Below are 6,105 nucleotides of genomic sequence, written 5' to 3' on the forward strand. Positions count from 1 at the left end.
CGGTCGAATGATCGATAATCCTATCCCTCACAACAGATTAGATACCTTTCGGCACTGAAAATTTCAGCTATAACTCACGAAGGAAGGAGAAATCGAAACCGGTGTTACAAACCAGTTTGACGTGGGAGCGCAGCCGTGCACCACCAATTTTGTGCACCAATAAGCCCTGAATCGAACGCCTTGGATCTCTCCGGATGTCTACCAATCAGCCGCGCATCACTCGGCTTTGTCCTCCTCCGGCCTTGATCACCACTTGCCGTGCACCACCAGGCCGCGGATCGAATCTGACTTCCGGGCATCGTTAAATTACGTAATTTTACGTTCACCGCATCTGAGGTTAGGTTTCAGATAGCATAGTTCTGTTTCAAAATTTATCGTCCTTCGACAAGAAGCCGTTCAACCGAGGGCTGGTTCGACCCACGGCCTAGATACGGACGGCTTGAAGTGTTGAAGGCTACTTTCCGGAAGGCAGGAATCATGATGGTCCATTACATCCAGGGCAGTTGTGGTCTTCGGCAGGCGACCCGTTTGACGTCACGAGGTGACATCAGAAGAGCCAAGCCAAGGGGACGTCGCAATAGCCAAGGTGATGTCACAGTTGGAATCACAAATAACATCAGCAAGGCACAGCTGCACTAGGGTAAGCCTTGTATTAGTTCAATCATGAATAAAATTGACCTCACTAAAATGCCTAAAAAAAAGTATTTACTGCAACTAGTTTTATTTTAAGCAAAACAGGTGTTACAAATCAGTTTGAATCACACGAGGACGTCATAAGGTAATGTCACATTGACCGAGGTGACATCACGGGTGGAATAACAAATGACATCCGCAAGGCTCTGCTGCGCGTGGGTCAACCTTATTAGTTCAACCATGCGTCAGACTGACAGGGCGATAGTTACCGAGGCTACTTTTGTTTCCTTTTTTGAACAATGGTGTTACATGAGTCATGAGCTGTACGAAAAGCTGTGAATTGACTATTGGTTATGCTTATACGAAATTTGAACGACAGTATTGAAAAATGTACGAAACTCAAGATTAAAGATGTACGGAACTACAACTATCATGGTCTTAATAACTAATAAACCGGGCACTGAGTATTTTTGTGAAATACCAAACCTATCACAATGTCGGTACACGGATAAAATTTTTAAATTTAACGACAGGATTGGAAACCGAATCCCGTGTATTAAGGTCTATACAAAACTTTATATTCATTTTAAAAAGGTGGCCATCATTCACAGGATCACTACATATATACCAATTCAAGTCAGCAAGTAAACTACCGTACCTACACCAAAATTCTTTGAAGTAGATCAAGATCATGCAAATTTGAACTGAGGACATTCAAAATTGATATGTCATATCGAGAGAAGTTACATGTGATATGGCACTTGCAAGAAGACATCGTCTCATGGTTGAACTATAAGTTCAACCATGACATCGTCTAGTCCGTACAACAATTTTACACAATTATATAAATATTACACTTGTCATATGGCAGAACGGAACTAGGAGCTCCGTTTATGTTCATCCGACTGTTCCGTGCCAGTACACGGGCTGTCCACCAACTTGAGAAGTTGAGAACTTGCGTAAGTTGCGTAGTTGTGTTGAGACTCTTTCGGCTGCGGCTCTGAGCTAAACTTGAGTAAGAACTGATTCTCTGCTCCTTTTTTATGTTGCATGATTATTTCGGGAAATGATTCCTTTTCTAAGACGATGGTTAACTTTAAAAACTGTGCTGATTCGTTATCGTATCTATAATCTATGACCAAATTACTGAAATTAGTACTAGCCCTGGCGGCCTCAGGCCTGGGCCTGGCCCCTGATGCCTGATGGTGCCGGTGGCCATAGTGGCAACTGGCAAAGCAGACTACTATTAGCAGAGAGTTCTTTTAGACCCACCCTCAAGTTCATTTTTGAGTCCTATAAGTAGACCAGTAAAGTATCATGGTATCTAACATAAGAAATCAGTTGAAATCTTGAAAAAAATAGGAAATTAAAAATGAACTGATTCTTAAAAATTTCTGGTTTGTCACTATGCCGGTGGCTGGTCGTTTCGCTTGTCTGGCCTAGCCTACCTAGAGGCTAGAAGCTACAAAGTTACTACTTAGGCTACTAGGTCTAAAAGACCCCGAAAGGCTGAATTCCACGGTCCACCTGATTTTTAATTTGGCTCTTTAGGCCTATCATCATCTAATTCATCTTGTAGAATTGTAGCTAGGGTAAATGCGGTATATTCCGACATCGTGGGTAATTCCGTCACCTCTCCAGCTTTTCTTTATATTAAGCTTTGTTTTAGTTCCATGCGTTTGTTGATGGTTGAAATCAGGGAAGGAAAAGATCTACTCTCCCAGACTGTAGAGCATGGCACAACATAGGTCGAGGACGCCGATTTCATGCACCAAAGACGCCAAGGTGGATGCCACTGGACGCCGGTCGCCAATTATGCTTCTCCATAAATCGCGATTTACGATCGATATGGCCGATGCGCCGTATTGATCTACACGCTACGATCGTAACTATGTGTTGTAGCACGTAGTTCCAATGGCTGTGAGAGCTACATTTGAGCACCCATTGCCACCCAAGCATACGAGCTCATAGCCACCTGAACTACGCGATGTAGCGCGCAGTTCTGGCGCCTGTGAGAGCTACATTTGAGCACCCAAGCACATGAGTTCATAGCCACCTGATGTATCGCTACTTAAATATGTAGCGGGCGCTACCGCTACCGCTACATTGCCTTAAATGTAGAGCCGCTACCGCTACCGCTACTGAAAATGTAGCGGCCGCTACATGTAGCGCGCTACTGCCCACCTCTGTGTACTCGTCGTGGCTTAACATAACATAGCGATGAAGTGTATGCCTGATGTGGCCCGTCGCCGATTCTTACTTATCGTGACTTGTCCACAGAAGATCTAAAATCGTGTCATTTGACCGGGTCTTTTCAGGACTGACAATAGTTTAAAATAGTTATTAGACTTCAACCGGGTTCGATATGGTGCTAGGCATTTCAAATCTGAACATATATTTTTACAAAGCTTTATCTAATCTGTTCTTGAACGCTTTCATACTCGGAGCGCCAACGACGTAATCGATGAGGCTGTTGCACATGTCGGTGATTCGAAGCGAGAAGAAATGTTGGCGCGTGGAGAAGTTGCTGCGTAGTTTTTTTAGTTTATAGCCTTGGCCCCTGGTGTTGGTTCTTGTTTCAAATTCTAGTAATCCTTCGGGGACCTTGTATAAACCATGAGTATACTTGTATTAAGTTGTATACGTCAGTGAGGTCCCCATGCAGACGTCGAAAACTGAGGCAAGCTTGGAAGCTTCATAATCTTTAATTTTTCTTCATAGGACTTGCCCTTCAAGCCTGGAATTATCCTTGCTGCACGTCTTTGAACATTCTCTATTAATATTTTGTCTTTTTCAAATCTCGGTGACCACATAACGTTTCCAAACTATAGATTCGGGCGCACGGCAGAAACAGACAAGTGCTTCATCGCTTGTGCATCCAGGAGCTCGTATGAGCGTTTGATTAGTCGAAGAAGTGTGTTGGATGTGTTAGCTTGCGTTTCAACATGCTTAGAAAATTTCAGCTCCTTGTCGACATAAAATCCGAGATCTTTTTCCACACTAGACTTTTCAATCATTACTCTCTCGTTGCAACCTTGTCTTCTCATACTGTAATCTAATCATTCTAAACTGTCAAGATCATCTAGCAATTGAGATTTATTTGACGCATTCTTCACTGTATTATAAACTTTTGTGTCGTCGGCATACATGGAGCACACGCTGGACACTGCTTCTGGCAGATCGTTTATAAAAACAACGAACAAAATAGACCCAAGAACACTTCCTTGTGGCACGCCACTGCGCACTAGCTGATGCCCAGTCTGAAACGGTTCCGTTAATACTGACACGTTGTCGTCTACCTACTAGAAAAGCTCTGATTCATTGGAGTACGTTTCCCTCAATTCTCAAAGACTTCACTTTACCCAACAGCCGCTCATGCGGAACACTGTCAAATGCTTTGGTAAAATCAAGGTACAATGTATCCACTGGCTCCCTTCGTCCACGGCTGCACTCCCTCGTCCAGCAGGCGAGTCCAATCGTTCAACGTAGATAATAAGTTAGTGGTGCAGGATCTATCGGCAATGAAACCGTGTTGACAATCTGATAGGAGATGGTGAACAGTCAAGTGATTGATAATCCTATCCCTCACAACAGATTCCATTAGCTTACAAACAACACTGACGCAGAAGTCGTCGTTTAACCGAAAGCAGGTAGTTTGGCCAGATATTTTCACAACTGATGATAGTTTAAAATAGCTACTAGACTTCCACCAGGTTCGATATGGTACTAGGCATTTCAAGTCTGAACATATAATTATCCATAGCTTTATCTAGTCTGTTCCTAAACGCGTTTATACCCGGAGCGTCAACTATGTAATCGGGGAGGCTATTCCACGTGTCGGTGATTCGAAGCGAGAAGAAATGTTGTCGTGTCGATGAGTAGCAACGCAGTTTCATAGTTTATAGGCGTGGCCCCTGATGTTAGTTCTTGTTTCAAATTCTAGTAATCCTTCTGGGATCTTGTATAAACCATGAGTAAACTTGTATACTTCAATTAGGTCCCACGCAAACGTCGATAACAGGGGCTTCGTAATCTTTAATCTTTCTTCATAGGACATGCCCTTCAAGCCTGAAATTATCCCTGTTGCTCGTCGTTGAATATTCTGTATTAAATTTTTATCCTTTTCAAGTTTCGGTGACTACACGGCGTTTCCAAGTTCTAGGTTCGGGCGCTCGACAGTAACAAACAATAAATTCAGCGTTTCTGCAGTTAGGAACTCGTAAGAGTCCAAAAAGTTGGTTGGATTTATCAGCTTGCGTTTCAACATGTTTAGAAATTTTCAGCTCCTTGTCGACATACACTACCATCACTCATCACTCTCTCGTTGCAACCATGTCTTTCATACTGTAATCTTGCTATTCATAATTCTTGCTGAGGTGAAGCACTTTACACTTGTCAGCATTAAAAGGTAGCTGACACGGATCAGTCTAGTTAACTGTCTTGCAATCGCACTATATTTGACGCATACTTCGCTGTATTATAAACTTTTGTTTCGTCGGCATACATGGAGCACATGCTAGACAATACTTCTGGCAGATAGTTTATAGAAGCAACGTACAAAAACAGGCCCAAGAACAATAATCTATGTGGCACGCCACTGCTCAATGATGCCCAGTCTAACACGGTTCAGTTAATACTGACACGTTGCCGTCTACCTACTAGAAAAGCTCTGATCCATTATAGTACGTTGTCTTTTATTCCCAAAGACTTTACGCAACAGCTGCTCATGCGGAACACTGTCAATTGCTTTGGCAAAATCGAGGTACACTGCATCCACGGGCTCCCTTTTCGTCCAGCAGCAGAGTCCAATCGTTAAACGTAGACTAGAGCAGAGATGGGCAGCGCTAATTTGAAATGTAGCGGCCGCTACCGCTACATGCTCTAAATGTAGTGGGTGCTACCGCTACCGCTACAATTGCTTAAATGTAGCGCCGCTACAGCTACCGCTACTGAAAATGTAGCGGCCGCTACAAGTAGCGCGCTACTGCCCACCTCTGGTAACAACTAACATGTTGATACTAGTAACAGGCCGAGGTTGACAACATTACACCGAAATCTTTCGTACAGTTTTATTCTGTATTTTATATTATGTATGTATCATGCCGTTTTTTAATAATATTTAATACTATTAAGTAAAATCTAAAGGCTTTATCTATAGAATAGAAGTGTCGGCGTTGAAGACATAGGCCCATGACCTGTTGCCGATTCTTGAACTTTTCGTGACTTTATTCACAAGGGATCCGGCCTTTGGAACCCGATCTTTCCATAATTGACGATTGATTGAGATAGCTGCTGGACTTATTGCCTGCTTCGTAATTTGCTCGGCATTTTAAGACTGAACATATGCTCCTGCATAGCTTCGTCTAGTCTGTTTTTGAAGATGTTCATACTCGGAGCTTCAACGATGCTATCAGGGAGGCTGTTCCACATGTCGGTGACTCGAAGCGAGAAGAAATGTTGTCGCATGGATGT

The sequence above is a fragment of the Hyalella azteca genome, unplaced genomic scaffold, assembly GCF_000764305.2.
Source record: "Hyalella azteca isolate HAZT.00-mixed unplaced genomic scaffold, Hazt_2.0.2 contig14481, whole genome shotgun sequence".
Taxonomy (NCBI): Eukaryota; Metazoa; Arthropoda; class Malacostraca; order Amphipoda; family Hyalellidae; genus Hyalella; species Hyalella azteca.